This window comes from Haliotis rufescens, unplaced genomic scaffold (assembly GCF_023055435.1).
Source record: "Haliotis rufescens isolate VD_foot unplaced genomic scaffold, xgHalRufe1.0.p SCAF_68, whole genome shotgun sequence".
In the NCBI taxonomy this organism is placed as follows: Eukaryota; Metazoa; Mollusca; class Gastropoda; order Lepetellida; family Haliotidae; genus Haliotis; species Haliotis rufescens.
Genome location: NW_025964359.1, coordinates 440,455 through 457,655, shown reverse-complemented (window position 1 = coordinate 457,655; position 17,201 = coordinate 440,455). Strand labels below are relative to the sequence as shown.

The 17,201-nt window shown below is 40.3% G+C and overlaps 1 protein-coding gene across 2 annotated transcripts in view; it reads left to right on the top strand.

Moving 5' to 3' along the window:
* The first annotated feature begins 812 nt into the window (after nt 1-812).
* LOC124146123 overlaps nt 813-17,201 on the top strand; it is a 40,332-nt gene continuing 23,943 nt past the window's right edge. Inside the window, exon 1 of one of the 2 annotated variants that reach the window (XM_046516247.2) lies at nt 813-953. The gene's annotated coding sequence lies outside the window, so the exon portion shown is untranslated. Of the gene's footprint in view, nt 954-7,857; nt 7,972-17,201 lie in introns of those variants that run through there. The other variant, XM_046516248.2, reaches the window with a different exon arrangement.

Genomic DNA, 17,201 nt, shown 5'->3' with positions numbered 1-17,201 from the left:
ATATCTTGTAATATTCCATCAATATGGAGGCGGGGAGTCACACAGCACATATAGGCGTTACGAGCGAACCACTAAGCTCTCACTGCACCATGTCTAAAGTCCAGATTGTCTTTTTGTCCCCCGCGCTTAGCAACCACGTACCTTCTCAGTGGTGGACCTCCCTGGCCTGTACTCCCCGTGGTGAAACTAGACATATTACGTCAACCAACCCGGTAGCAAGACAGATCGGCACGATTGACCTAGTTTATAGCCACGGCAACAGTTTATAGTTTGTGGCCAAATACAGGCAATGACATCGAAATTATTTCTAAAATATGAAAAGAAAACTCATTTTAATTTAGACAAATTAAAGAAGTTATTGTAATTATAAATAATGTCGTTATTTGCTTTCAGAGATTATGTGTCTCCATAATCAATATTAAAACCTATCTGTCGCTTTGTAAACTATTCTGAGAATAATAACAGACTTTTGAATCTGGATTTATCATTAAAGTATGCTTTTACCATAATTTGAAATAGATAGGACCTTTTACCTCTTACTCGACTCTCTGTTGATGTAATGGAGAGTTGTCTCTAAGGTAAACATCAAGACTAATAATGTAATATATACATCCATGTGGAGAATTGTAAATAAGAAAAGAAAAAGATACGCCCAGAAGACGAGTAAAAAGTGCGTAAATGATAAGATATCTGTACTTATATCGTGGTTCAGGTTTCACGCTATTGATACCCAGGCTGCATGAACTTTAAACTTCCGATACGTTATCTCGAAAGTTCGCGGGGCCAAGGCATATAATGGATGTGACGTAGGATTCAAGGGAGACCACTCTCTTACCATGCCAACTTCCTGGTTTGGTTAACATCAAAGACTGATCAATGTTATGACACTTGCCTCTGTTTTCTACTGGCAGTGGGGCCACTGGCATGACGTGATTGATATATGAGACCAGCTTGTAAGTACACGTGAACCGTTTTGTTTGAACTCTGTGCCTGATGATGTGAGAATTTTTCGTATCGCTATTCAATTCCTGCCCCCCCAAAACATGCCACACAACTTCTCTACTCGCAAGTCAATTGCAACATTAAAAGTTCCTTATTTTTTTTACGAAATATGACAGCCGTCTGATAATAGCAGAAAAATTGATTTTAATAATGATGCTATGTCGCCTGGAAATTATTGAATTGATACTGTAATAGGCGTCCTCTAAATCCTGTAAAAGCGCCCAGTGACAGTAGAACTATAAAAATAGTTGACATAAGGTCTGATGTTTTACTGAGGTGCTTTGCGTTGTGTTCTCTTCTCCATGTGCAGTATTCTTTTGTCTTTATGTTCTAGGAGGCTCTTGACCGGGTTACCAATTCTAATTATAGATAAAACACAAAGAGTAAAGTTTGATTTAAAGTTTATTTAACAAAAAAAACCCCAAAACAACAGGAGCAAAATCCTTCTCCACTTAACTATAACCTACGTAATTCCCCCCCTTCCCTACGTACGTAACCCAATTCAACCTTTTTTCTTAAACTTGTTCTTTATTTACCACCCCGCTATCTTAACTCCTGAAAGTAAAACGTCTCCAAAACAAACCTATTCAATCTCTACTCTATTTTTCCCCAACCCATACCCTTAATCTAACATCCCAACGTACGGTATAATAAATAATAAATGGTCCTGATTCAGGACGCGGGAGCCGACTGTACCTTACCAGATACTGGTGAGCGGCGACTGCCGATTCCCTACCCAGGGTAGGCTTATAAAGCCAACACGCGGACCATGTGCCCAGGAAAACGGACACAACCAATGAACAAGCTCCTTACATCTTGGCTCTCCCAATCATGGCTTCCGCCTAGCCGAGCATGCAAGAAGCGTGGCATCGTCACGTCTTCCCAGCCACTACACCCGCGTGGGCATAAGCTTCCACAACAAGGACTAAAAGATAGGTACTACGTCAGCCGTTCAACTCCCCCTTAAAGGGGCACTGATCTAAAGCAATTCCCCGGGACTGGTTGTTGCCTTTGTTATTGTTTTTTCCCCGTGAGTACCCGGATGATACGCAACGCAACTGAGCGTGACAAGAGACTGGGCTACCGTCTGCAATGACAGCTATATAAACTTGGAGTCAATATTTGTTTTACTCATTTTTGAACATTGATTGGTTAACGGTGATCTATAAAGAATTTGACAAAGGGTGCATGTTAATTAATTTCTTCAGCCTAAACAAATAGACAAAAAGAACAGCGGAGCTCATTTGGAAATACCCCTGATTGTTATAGTTTAATAATAAAAAAAAACTACCCATGCAGTGAAAACATTTTTGGATTTCGGATTGCGTCAATAATACGATATCTACTCCCTTGTCATCCATGTTTACTGGTATAACCCTACACTTGTGTATTTGTTGTCATTCACTTGATGCTCAGTTAATGAATTTATTACAGGTATAATTAGTGGCAGCACCACTCAGAATACCTGACAAAGGTTCCCATTTGGCATTCATTGTGTAATTATTCAATCTAAACCCAGGTTTGAAGTGAGGTGAAATGTGTGTTATGTAATATGCACGTGGCAGCCTAGCAAGAAATGGATGATCAGTTGATTTACATTTTTGTAAATCAACTGATCGTTCCTAGTCATCAAAGGATTAACAGAGAATACACTGACTGATTAATCACTGTTATCATGCACAGTAGATATGTCAAAAGTGAGTGTTTACATGTCTAGGTTTACTAAAACAAAGGGAATACACTCGTATCATGGCTTGAAGTGCAAAACAACATACTCTTATCTGTTAGCCGATAATACGTTGATTGATTGCTCATTGTTATCTAACTCAATGGATTTTTCTAGGAACCGTGGACGTTATGAAAATAGTTGTCACCTGGGTTTTCTCAGCCGACCTTTGAGACTTGACACCTATGAGAAACACCTGAAACAATCTAAGTGATCAGTTCAGAAAACGAACACGAGTTATGATATCCCGAAACGATATATATATTTTAAAATATTTGATTGTTACAGAGACACATGACATCGAATAAGTTTCTTTGTACAGCTGCAGATGTGTGGGATATTGTTCCTTTGTATGGATATTCACGGATACATTCCTCGAACAAGGAAGCTGCCTAAAATTAAACACATAAATTTGGTAGGTTGTAATTATGATATTTGCATTTTGTTTTCCTTCATTTGCTGTAGCATTGGACAGATTCATTCTTGTTCCTCTATGTCTTGGTTGGGAAATTCTTCGATGTGCGATAGACGTTGTTTTCACAAGTCTTTTCCTTTGTAAGCGTGTATATATTACAGTCAGTTTGTAAAATGTGATTCTCTCAGGCAATTTATAAAATGTTTAAATATTTTGACTGAAAAATCTGTCCATTTCTTTAACAGATTGACTAAAATTTATTAAGACGATCAAAAGGGCCTAAAACATCACAATAGTTTATTATATAGGATTAGAAGCCAAACAATATAGAAATGTACTTTTCATTGCAACATTTTCAGTCTCTTGGTGATTATATTAAACATAAAATGTTTGGAATTCGTTGTCATAATAATACAGATGGACATATTTTTCAGTCAATTTGTAAAATAACTGAATATTCCGGCGTTTAATTTATTTCCTAAGTGAAAATTTTGCACATTTTAACTGTAAAGATATAAACACGATAAAATAAGCAATGCTCAGGAGAAATATTTACTTTGTGTTGCAAGTTCAAAATTGTGTAGGGCGGTCGGGTAGCCTAGTGGTTAAAGCATTGGCTCGTCACGCCGAAGACCCGGGTTCGATTCCCGACATGGGTACAATGTGTGAAGCCCATTTCTGGTGTCCCCCGCCGTGATATTGCTGGAATATTGCTAAAAGCGGCGTAAAACCATACTCACTCACTCACTCACTCAAAATTGTGTAAAGGAAAATTGCACAATTACCAAGCAAGTGACTTATCAAAACTTCGTCACTATTACTGATGCTACCCACAAAGATACCTACATTTCCTTATTATTTCCAAAATTGTGTTTCATTTTGTTGATCAATGTGACCATACGCCCTTATACTATCAATAAAAGTGACAAATGCGCTTACAAATTGCGCAGCACAGGTCGCGAACTAGTCTAGGCAACAACCAGTCCTGGGGAATTGTTTTAGATCAGTGCCCCTTTAAACTAACTCACCCACTACGTCCTTAAATATATATATTTACCCACAATAATCCCCAGTCGACCACAATACCCCTCCCCTAATTGTTTCCAGCCAGTAACGGCTAGTGTTTTCAGTACAAGGAATTGGTGAAGTCAAGTGTTGTAGGACATAAACGAATGAATGACGAAACTCACTTAAATCTGCAGTTCAAGGTCAACATTGAGTGTTGCAAAATGGCTTCCAGATCTTTAGAATACTCTCATAGTCAGTTGGCCACTGGCGGAAAAGAGGCTTAGTTTAGACTTTCGTTCCCGCATTTTCCTGTTTTCTTTTCTATTGCATAAAGAAGGTATCTGCACACAATTTTCATTTTTGCAAGTGTGTGCGTGAATTTTCACGGGGTCATAATTGCATAAATTGACGGAAAAATGCATAATTTGACAAAATTGGCTGTAACATTTTTATTCAGTCATCAAACTGTCCAAATTATGACTTTGATTACAGGTAATATGTTCGGTTATATAAATTTGGCAAACACTTTGTTTCATTTAACTGTTATTCTAATTCTCAGTGAAAACATTGATAAAAATCATGTGTTTTTTCAAGCTTACTACCAAATGAAAATTGTGTGCAGATACCTTCTTTGAGCAATAAAAAAGGTTTAAGGTATATACAGGAAAATGTGGGAACGAAAATCTTGTTTTTCAACCCTGGACAACTGACTATCAGCATTCAAGCATTGTGTAGGACTGTTTACTAGACTGCGGAAGTCCTCAGATTAGAGCATCTGTGTATGTGCACTTCATCTTGACCGCTGCCCGGAGTAAAGCAGCAGACGTCTCAAAATATCAATTACACTCAGGGGTTTGGCAATCTACTTCTGAGGCCCGTCCATCTGTTTATGCATGGCCCTGTTCCCCAAAGTGATCTGAGCGCTGCGATTGTTGTAAACCTCTGTTAAAGTATGGGAGTTACGATCATCTTAGCGCAGCCAGCTTCATGGTCTTTACACAAAGCGATCATGGTGCTAAGATGATCGTAACTCCAATACTTTAGCATAGACTTACATCTGTCGTAGCGCTAAGATCGCTTTGGCGAACAGGGCCCGAGGCCCACTTACACAAAGCAATCTTAGCACTAAGATGATCGTAACTCCCATACTTTAGCATAGACTTACATCTGTCGTAATGCTTAGATCGCTTTGTGGAACGGGGCCCAAGGCCCACTTACACAAAACGATCGTAGCGCTAAGATGATCGTAACTCCCATACTTTAGCATAGACTTACATCTGTCGTAGCGCTAAGATCGCTTTGGCGAACGGGGCCTGAGGCCCACTTACACAAAGCAATCTTAGCACTAAGATGATCGTAACTCCCATACTTTAGCATAGACTTACATCTGTCGTAATGCTTAGATCGCTTTGTGGAACGGGGCCCAAGGCCCACTTACACAAAACGATCGTAGCGCTAAGATGATCGTAACTCCCATACTTTAGCATAGACTTACATCTGTCGTAGCGCTAAGATCGCTTTGGCGAACAGGGCCTGAGGCCCACTTACACAAAGCAATCTTAGCACTAAGATGATCGTAACTCCCATACTTTAGCATAGACTTACATCTGTCGTAATGCTAAGATCGCTTTGTGGAACGGGGCCCAAGGCCCACTTACACAAAACGATCTTAGCGCTAAGATGATCGTAATTCCCATACTTTAACATAGACTTACATCTGTTGTAGCGCTAAGATCGCTTTGTGGAACGGGGGCCCTGGTATTTGTATATTTGAATTTGAGCATTGATGAGGATGCATTAACATTAACAGGTTTGTGTATGTTTTGAAAAGTGGTATAAATTCTATGTTGAAAGTAGCAAAAGAAAAGAGACAGGATGTCGACCGTCCTGAAGCCTTGTTTGTAAACAGTAGCCGATAACTCCTGAGCTTAGTTGGGTCTGCTTGCCGTTGTCTGTTTCTGATCCAGTGACCACACCGAGGGTGTACATGGTGTTAAACGTTTAGGCATCACTTGAGTGAAACATTCAATAGAAAAGCTTGAAAAATAATGAGAATTAGTTAATTGATTTGATAGAAAAAGTTTTATTCCTAGATATGTCTGAAATTTCTTTGTAAGTTTAATTTTCTTCAACTCTTACCGCGATCCCAGAACGATAGTGTAATCCCCATATATAATATGGTAACTGCGAGAGATTGGACCCTTCGATGACAGAAATAGACCCATGCATTTGTTACTGATTTAAGTTTTGAGTTTTCCCTGCTAAACGTCCTCCGTGGGGATTTGGGGTTAGAATAATTAGACCTGTCCCCAACAACCTAGCTACATTGATTGAAAGAGGCGACATAGAGGAGCATTAACTTGGTTCGTAGCGTGTCATTGTACATCAGTAGGGCTTCAACGGGTCCAAAAATATGGACTCGAGTACCAGAGGGGTGAGACTTGGCTCATGCTCGAGTAGGCGCAATTATACATCTGTTCAATAAAATTGGCAATTTTCCTATCGTATACAAAATGAAAGAGTCACAATGACATTGTAGATCACTAAGAAAACCAATGTTATCGCATATCAAATAAAATACCTTTGAAATTTGTATGCTGATTCATTGAAGCTTCATTAATATAAGAATTGTCAACTTGGGAAAAGAAATCGTTTACATCTCAATGTAACACATGGGTGAACAGAATATTGCTCACATGATGTATGTTGTGATTGGTGATTTGCTGGATTGTGGCGGGCTGGCTTCTTAGGTATACCTTATATGGTAAATAAGATCATTTGATGCCAGCCCCGAAGGAAATTGTCAATAAATGACAAAATATAAATAATAAGTTAAAAGTAACATTTTCAATGTTATCACAAGTTCACAAGTCAGTATTTACCTTTTTCTTAATTGAAAACAAAACATTGAAAGATTACAAGGCTTGTATTAGACGTTTTCCCGACATTTGAAGAGATAGTTCGAATTAGATACAGTAACACAATGTCAAAAAGTTATGTCCAGTTAAAGTTACATAAAGACACGTTTCTATTAACTTATTGAAAGTTGACCAAATTAGAGTTATGTCCCTTGGTCGAGTATTTGAGTCTTTCAAACTGGACTCGAGTCCAACTAAACTCGGCCTGTGCCCGAGCACTCAAGTCCTCTTTGAAGCCCAGTGGTGTGGATCATTGCCCATGATGTCAATCACTACATTATCTGGTCCAGACTCGAGTATTTACAGGCTGCTGTCATATAGCTGAAATATTGCTGAGTACAGCATTAAACAACAAACAAACAAACAAACAAACAATCTCTACTAAACTGAGCTATGCAAGTCTATATTCCTTTCCAATGCTAAGAAACACATAAAACATAATTTTAAAAAGTGGCCTAAATATCTAAACACCTGCAAATGATGCCAACCACATGATATACAATTCAAGATAGAGGAAAACCTTAGTCCTTTTTCTCTGTTCTGTAGGATGTATCTTGACATTTCACATTGGCAATGTATCATTTTTCACATGATATTTTTCCATTCCTTTTCATTAGCATATTAGGAAGTTGTAATTCTGTTCAGGGTGAATAAGCCATTGTATCTGGCGGAATATGGCAGTAGAATGGAGTGCAGGTTATTCAAGGTCAGTCATAAATCTGCCTCATCCTGTATAAGCATGTGCGACAGTGAGTTACATATTATGTCATAATTCTGTCCTGGGTGACCCAGTTTCCATGTTATCTGTGTCTGTGCATATGTCGTTGCTGTGGGTGCTGACACCTTCTACATGACCAGGAACTGCCAATTTGGAGGGTCGTCTCACTCCGTGTCTTTCCATGGTAGGTGTCATCTGTGTGTGCATACAGGGTTTATGACTGGACATAGACAATTAAAGAGGAGACTGTGCTACGCTGTGTTCTGTGGCCATTGGCCCGTTTCCTGTCCAGGTCTAGACATTGTTATTTGCAAGGATGAAAATTTTCCGTGAATCTGGAATTCCGCAGATTTCGTTGCATAAGGGTCACTTTTGTGAAACATGGCATTACAAAAGATGCCGGAATTTTTATCTATCACATCTTTTTTGTGTGCTTTGATATATACAACTGTTTTTGGTTAAACTATTGTACATATACATGTTTTCGTTGTCAAAAACCGATGTGTAAACTTTTGTAAGAATCCGCTATGCGGATTCATACAGTTTGCTCATCGTTTTTTTTACGCAAGAAAGTGTGATGGCAAATGATCATGATGTAACTGTTATCGTGGAGTTTGGCAAGGTTGAGGGGAATGCCCGTTTATAATTTCAAAATAAGTTGCTGATTTGCTAATCGAATACGCAGGGTTACTTCACAATATTTTGATGATACGCACAAGTTTTATTTTTGTAGCGTATCTGTAATGTTCGTTGCGTATTTGATACGCTTGGATTTTATTTCACTGCATATTTCTGCATTTCTGATGGGTATTTTACGCTGATACGCAGCTTATCTGGAGCTCTGCTACGACTGTTTCTTAAGCGTCCGAAAACCCGTAACATGGGAATACTACATAAAGTTGGAGCAAACAGATGTTTGAATGACTTCCGTAACCAGGATATTTTACATTATGTATGGAATATATAAATATTTGAGATTTGTCAAGAAGTGCTTTTCAGCAACACTCTGTGTTTGGTGTATGGAAAAGTCAGGCTACAGAAACACGTCTCAGATCGTATTGTAACACAGGAAAATCTTGTTCTTAAATATATGGACTTATTCAACAATCTGACTGATCTGAACGCACTACGTCATGCCCACGACCCATAGAGTAGTGATACAAAGTGGCAGAGTTGGAAGGGTTATATAACCCCTTTAAATGATGTTTTATATTTAATCTAACCAACATTTCCTTCTTTGAAGATTTGATACAGATATTAATATACTACCCAACAGTTGATAGGGGTATTCTGAGTGTCCGGGTGGGGGATAAATCTGACTCATTTTTTCAAGATGTTGACTAAGGCGACATTTTTTTATTTCTTGGTTTACAGATTTCAAATTCATTTCAAAAGTGAGGTAGGCAAATAATAATAATAATAATAATAATAATAATAATAATAAAAAAAAAATACCTTTTGTCCTAAAAAGATATTCTTGAGTAACAAAAGTAAAACAACTCTATTTTTCAAGAACATTTTATTATATCCCTGGCACACAGCTTGGGCACAAATGGCAATATAACAATATTTATGTCATGGTGAATTGCATGAAAGACGCCGCCATTTTGGCAGCATAGGCGACGATTAAACTGGTCACCACTGCACTTAGTGTTGACAAGCTTTGATTGTATTAGAGAAGGATCCCAACCTGTGAAGATCCAGGGTAGAATAGATCTTCAGCATCCCATGCTTGTCATAAGAGGCGACTAATGGGATCGGATGGTCAGGCTCGCTGACTTGGTTGATGCAAGTCATCGATCCCAATTGCGTGGATCGATGCTCATGATGTCAATCACTGGATTGTCTGGTCCAGACTCGATTATTTACAGACTGCTGTCATATAGCTGGAATATTGCTGAGTGCGGTGTTGAACAACAAACAAACAAACAAGAGAAGGATCCCAGCGAGAAATATGAGAGTGACTTCCCTTTGCTTTACACTTGACGAGAATTTTTTTTTCTTTTTTTGTTTGAACTTTTTATGCATTTTTTTAGGTAAGGATTGGCGGTAATAAAAAAAGGAGTAATTTGTATTTTATTTTTTTCAACATTTGGACTTTGAAAGAGTGGCGCATCCCTTAACCAAGAAATGAAAAAGATGTCGCCTTACAAATAGGATGCGATTTTGGCTGGACCTGATGCATGTTAAGTAGTATAGCTTGAACTATGACATCTCAAGTTAGCAGTTATGTACTTCTTGATCAATTGTTTCTTTTGCATAATAAAGCACTTTATCACATAATGGGGGGGCGGTCGGGTAGCCTAGTGGTTTAAGCGTTCCCTCGTCATGCCAAAGACTAGGGTTTGATTCCTGACATGGGTACAATGTGTGAAGCCCATTTCTGGTGTCCCCCGCCGTGATATTGCTGGAATATTGCTAAAAGCGGCATAAAACTAAACTCACTCACTCACTCACAAAATGGGTATATTTCTCAGCAGGATAAAGCCAACGGATCAAAAAGTACCCGTTGTGGTCAATTACGGATAAATTGGCAAATGTAGAAGGTCAGTTAGGTTCTACACTCAGTGTTTTCAAACATCGTGTCACCATGTCTTTCAGCCAGTGAGTCAGAATTAACAGTGAGGCACCTGGACACATCACTGGGATAACTGTTATCATTATCCAAAGATAGTCTAAGATACCCAACATTATGTGTAGCAGGGACCAAGCTGGGAGGCCTTTTACAAGTGTATGCCATTGTAATAGGGCTTGGAGTCATCCCATAGATGAGATCCTTACCTTGTCCGCTTGTTGACGGGGTTAACCTCTGGTCACGTGGACAAGGTGTCCGACCTCAGATCAGAAGGTCTGAGGTTCAAATTCCATCACACGAAATTTTATGGCCGCTCCAAAAACATAAATTGCAAAGCAATGTGAGCGAGGACGCTAGTGAGATCAGTTCCATAAGCTGTGCTTGTAGACTTCTCCTAGTGAGATCAGTTTCCATCAGCTGTGCTTGTAGACTTCTCCTAGTGAGATCAGTTCCATTAGCTGTGCTTGTAGACTTCTCCTAGTGAGATCAGTTTCCATTAGCTGTGCTTGTAGACTTCTCCTAGTGAGATCATTTTCCATCAGCTGTGCTTGTAGACTTTGCTAGTGAGATCAGTTTCCATTAGCTGTGCTTGTAGACTTCTCCTAGTGAGATCAGTTTCCATAAGCTGTGCTTGTAGACTTCTCCTAGTGAGATCGGTTTCCATCAGCTGTGCTTGTAGACTTCTCATAGTGAGATCAGTTTCCATTAGCTGTGCTTGTAGACTTTCCTAGTGAGATCAGTTTCCATAAGCTGTGCTTGTAGACTTCGCTAGTGAGATCAGTTTCCATTAGCTGTGCTTGTAGACTTCTATTGAGATCAGTTTCCATTAGCTGTGCTTGGAGACTTCTATTGAGATCAGTTTCCATTAGCTGTGCTTGTAGACTTTGCTAGTGAGATCAGTTTCCATCAGCTGTGCTTGTAGACTTTGCTAGTGAGATCAGTTTCCATTAGCTGTGCTTGTAGACTTCTCCTAGTGAGATCAGTTTCCATAAGCTGTGCTTGTAGACTTCTCCTAGTGAGATCGGTTTCCATCAGCTGTGCTTGTAGACTTCTCCTAGTGAGATCAGTTTCCATTAGCTGTGCTTGTAGACTTTCCTAGTGAGATCAGTTTCCATAAGCTGTACTTGTAGACTTCGCTAGTGAGATCAGTTTCCATTAGCTGTGCTTGTAGACTTCTATTGAGATCAGTTTCCATTAGCTGTGCTTGGAGACTTCTATTGAGATCAGTTTCCATTAGCTGTGCTTGTAGGCTTCTATTGAGATCAGTTTCCATCAGCTGTGCTTGTAGACTTTGCTAGTGAGATCAGTTTCCATCAGCTGTGCTTGTAGACTTCTCCTAGTGAGATCCTTTTCCATCAGCTGTGCTTGTAGACTTCTCCTAGTGAGATCATTTTCCATCAGCTGTGCTTGTAGACTTCTCCTAGTGAGATCAGTTTCCATCAGGTGTGCTTGTAGACTTCTCCTAGTGAGATCAGTTTCCATTATCTGTGCTTGTAGACTTCTCCTAGTGAGATCAGTTTCCATCAGCTGTGCTTGTAGACTTCTCCTAGTGAGATCGGTTTCCATCAGCTGTGCTTGTAGACTTCTCATAGTGAGATCAGTTTCCATTAGCTGTGCTTGTAGACTTTCCTAGTGAGATCAGTTTCCATAAGCTGTGCTTGTAGACTTCGCTAGTGAGATCAGTTTCCATTAGCTGTGCTTGTAGACTTCTATTGAGATCAGTTTCCATTAGCTGTGCTTGGAGACTTCTATTGAGATCAGTTTCCATTAGCTGTGCTTGTAGACTTTGCTAGTGAGATCAGTTTCCATCAGCTGTGCTTGTAGACTTTGCTAGTGAGATCAGTTTCCATTAGCTGTGCTTGTAGACTTCTCCTAGTGAGATCAGTTTCCATAAGCTGTGCTTGTAGACTTCTCCTAGTGAGATCGGTTTCCATCAGCTGTGCTTGTAGACTTCTCCTAGTGAGATCAGTTTCCATTAGCTGTGCTTGTAGACTTTCCTAGTGAGATCAGTTTCCATAAGCTGTACTTGTAGACTTCGCTAGTGAGATCAGTTTCCATTAGCTGTGCTTGTAGACTTCTATTGAGATCAGTTTCCATTAGCTGTGCTTGGAGACTTCTATTGAGATCAGTTTCCATTAGCTGTGCTTGTAGGCTTCTATTGAGATCAGTTTCCATCAGCTGTGCTTGTAGACTTTGCTAGTGAGATCAGTTTCCATCAGCTGTGCTTGTAGACTTCTCCTAGTGAGATCCTTTTCCATCAGCTGTGCTTGTAGACTTCTCCTAGTGAGATCATTTTCCATCAGCTGTGCTTGTAGACTTCTCCTAGTGAGATCAGTTTCCATCAGCTGTGCTTGTAGACTTCTCCTAGTGAGATCAGTTTCCATTATCTGTGCTTGTAGACTTCTCCTAGTGAGATCAGTTTCCATCAGCTGTGCTAGTAGACTTCGCTAGTGAGATCAGTTTCCATTAGCTGTGCTTGTAGACTTCTCCTAGTGAGATCAGTTTCCATCAGCTGTGCTTGTAGGCTTCTATTGAGATCAGTTTCCATCAGCTGTGCTTGTAGACTTTGCTAGTGAGATCAGTTTCCATCAGCTGTGCTTGTAGACTTCTCCTAGTGAGATCAGTTTCCATCAGCTGTGCTTGTAGACTTCTCCGGGTAGGGGTCATTTCCCTAAGTTAAAACAGTTTGATTTGACCAAACCTTTACCTTGTTGCATTTTGGCACTGTGTGTGCATCACGTAATGTTACGAGAGGCCAGGCAGACTTTAAACAACCGTGACGTCTCATAGACTGGAGTAGCTTTCTTTTGATAAAAGGCAAATACTCTAGCGGTTGGATTTAACGGGATGGATTCACATGAACGGGGATCTCTGACAACGTTAAAAACTTTATATGTCGGCAATTGAATGAGTGAGTGAGTATGGTTATATGACAGTTTTAGCAATATTCCAGCAATATCATGGCAGGGGACACCAGAAATAGGCTTCACTTGTAGGCAATTTTTGTTTTTGAAAATATTGCTTTGTATTCACGCCAGTCAAAAACACTAGAGTCTGTTAGAACTGTGTTAACTGTTGTCATTGTTTTAATCACTGACCGTGTGATAGAATATACTCTTGACAAAAAATAAGGGAACTTATGAAATGATAGTGAAGGTGTATTGACTGTGAAATTAATTTCGGGCATGTATATCAATATCTGATGTGTCCACCATGTTGGGCGACACATGCATGGCACCTTGATGGCACACTGGTGATACTGGTGGCCCTTGGTATTGCCTGCCATTCCCCCTGAAGAGTTACCTAGAGCAGGGCCACGTTGGTGGGTGCTGGGTCTCTGTCTGGCGTAGACACTGCCCGAGAACATCCCACAGATGGTCTATTGGGGACATGTCAGGGGCCTTGGCAGGCCTGTCCAATGTCTGTAGCCTCGCAAAGATCAGGGTAGAGAATAGGTCTTCAGCAACCCATGCTTGCCTAAACAGGCGACTTTGCAGGATCTAATGGGACTAACGGGATTGTGTGGTCAGACTTGCTGACTTGGTTGATGCATTTCATCGTAACCCAGTTGCGTGGATCGATGCTCATGATGTTAGTCACTTGATTGTCTGGTCAAGACTCGATTATTTCAAGACCGCCGTCATATAGCTGGAATATTGCCGAGTGCGGTGTAACAAACTAAAAAACAAAAACCAAAAAAAACCAAAGGGCAATGTCTGTATGCCTTCTTGTTGGAGACAATCAGCAATGACCTGGGCACAATATGGTCTGGCATTGTCATCTTGCAGTTCCCCTCGTATTTTTAGCAAATGGACCAACGACAGTATGCAAAATTTCATCATCATATTGCTGGCCTGTCAAATGTCCATTCACAAGAACCAAATTAGTTTGCCAGTCATGTGTGATACCACTGCACACGATGACACTACCTCCGCCAGAGTGAGTGAGTGAGTGAGTGAAGGAGTGAGTATGTTTTTACGCCGCTTTTAGCAATATTCCAACAATATCACGGCGGGGGACACCAGATATGGGCTTCACACATTGTACCTGTGTGGGGAATCGAACCTTGGTCTTCGGTGTGACGAGCGAACGCTTTAACCACTAGGCTACCTGACCCCCCGCACATCCCCCAGACTGATCATTGCCCTGGCACACCGCTGGGCACATCATCACCAGCAACATTTTTGGCAATCTGTTCATTGGAGGATAACCTTGATTTGTTTGTAAACATGGTGTAACGCCCGTATCTCGTGCTGCCCGGCCCACCCTAATGTTTGTCGCCTATGGTAAGCTGTTTGGGCCACACCCGTCGCAGGACGCCTTGTTTTCAGGCAGGCTACATAGAACCAATTTTTAACAGCAGATGCTGATATTAGCATTCCTGTTATTGCACAGCATGTTCTGTTGATAATGGGAGCAGATTCGGATCTATTGCATAGTGTAATTAGTGAGATGATCTTGTCTAGGTGTCGTTTTTTAGGCCTGACACGCCCAGGTCTCATTGCAACCCGGCCCGTTGCAGTACTTGTCCAACAGTCAAGAAATTACACGTTTTAATTTGCAAAACATTTGGGCAACTTTGCTGTCCCTTGTCTATCATTCCCACAATTTGTTATTCTGTCTGTTCCTTTAGATATTGTCTTGGAGGCATTTTCGCCTGTTCTTAGCTGGATTACAGTGATTGCGAGTTCCGCTGTACTAAGGTGAACACGCGTTGGTTTCTCTGTTGATGCACGATGTGAAATTTCATTGTGCGTGATGTTGCGTTCAGACGCAATGCGGTGGTATTGTTAATATACACCTCAACGATAGCTACTTTGAGATCATTAGTCCCTCGTCTATCATTCCCACAATTTGTTATTCTGTCTGTTCATTTAGATATTGTCTTGGAGGCATTTTCGCCTGTTCTTAGCTCGATTACATTAGTGATTGTGAGTTCCGCTGTACTAACACTTTGGTTTCTCTGTGCACTTGCATCATGTCCTGTTGATGCACGATGTGAAATTTCATTGTGCGTGATGTTGTGTTCAGACGCAATGCGGTGGTATTGTTAATAAATACAAAGTTTTATTGTCAAATGCTGGGCTGTTAATAAATGCAAAGTTTTATTGTCAAATGCTGGGCTGTTAATAAATGCGAAGTTTTATTGTCAAATCCTGGGCTGGCTATCGAACGCCGGTTGACATCGCCAGTGGAAGCTGAAAGTGAAACACCTGGAAAAAAACCATGTGATCTTCAACTCCGTGTATGAGACAATCCCCCTTCTTAACCCCCTCATTCTAGGTACGAAAAACTCGCCCTATACACAGCGATATACGGTACACCTCAGCGATAGCTACTTTGAGATCATTAGTGCCCTTATTTATGGTCGGTGATTAATGTGCACAATACAGAAAAACTGGGTATGTTTAGGTCCTGTTGTTAGAGATGAGAATTACAAATTTGGTGATGGAAGGATGACATTATATGATATGAGGTCATCACACTTGCTTATTTTGGGATGGTTTATACTTAGAATAGCAACAGGCTTGCTGAATACATAAGGCTTACTCCTAATACAGGATATTTACCACATGGGATATCCTCTCTGACATGCTGTGGTAGATGTATGTAAGAGTTATTTAGCATCCTGCTTGTACTTACGAAGAACATCGGTTTCTCAGAACACTTGATAATATTGTAGATATTTATGGATAATATCTGCGTGCTGAAAATTGAATAAATTCTTAGGGAGGGGAAAACATTTCAATCCATAAATCCGAGAACATAGACGGATCCAGAGTCTGGACCCCACCCAACCGGATGTTGAATGTTGAATGTTGTGTTGTTGCATTAAGTGTTTAAGAAGTCGCCTTCTACCTAAGAAATTTCGACTGACATGTCCCTCTTTGGGACTCCTGTGTGTGAGTAGGGTACACACAGTTTTGAGTTTGGTATTCACATAATTTCTGTTTTTGTATTGATATGATTTCTATTTTCTTATATTGATATGATTTCATTTTTATCCTTGGCTGCTCTGTTTATATACGTTCGAGTAGCTGTCCATCTCTCAGAAATAGAGTTAGTTTGGCCTTCGCTATTGCATCTCTTGGCTTTAGGAGATCTATGACAGATAGGGGATCTAACTGCAATTCTTGTTTTAACCTAGCCCGGGCTGGGGCAATTGGTCTAGTATCACGTGAGCAATGGTTTCAGCCTGATTGCAAGATGGACAAACCTTGTCATAGTGCTTTTTGTGACCGAGTCTGAGGCCTGAGATGGCAATTTCAATTTTCCTTTCATTTGAGTATGAGTTTGGCTTTTGTTGGACCTTGGGTTGAATTTTGTATAGCCATCTGCCGATCTTACTTTTTTTGTTGAAGGCAGTATACCAACTTTTGTACCCTATGCAGTAACTCACCAATTTGCTTCAGTTTAACATCAAACATTGCCGCCGCTATTGTAGGTTAATCCAATTGAATTAAATAAACTATGAACACATTGAATGACCATCACTTACTCACAGGCTTCTCCAGTATATTAAACTAATCTCTCGAAAATCTACTGGATCCACCCTTGTGTGTATCACGGATCAGTGTGCGATATCACTTTGGTTTAGATTGGATAAATGTGAGTTATAGCCACTGAGATGCACCAGCATTATCCCCAGGAACTCAGCAACCTGGATTCTAGATGGTGCAGGGTAGAATAGGTCTTCAGCAATCCATGCTTGCCGTAAAAGGCGTCTTACTTGTCGTAAGAGGCGACTAACAGGATCGGGTGGTCAGGCTCGCTGACTTGGTTGATGCATGTCATCGTATCCCCATTGCGTAGATCGATGCTCATGATGTCCAACACTG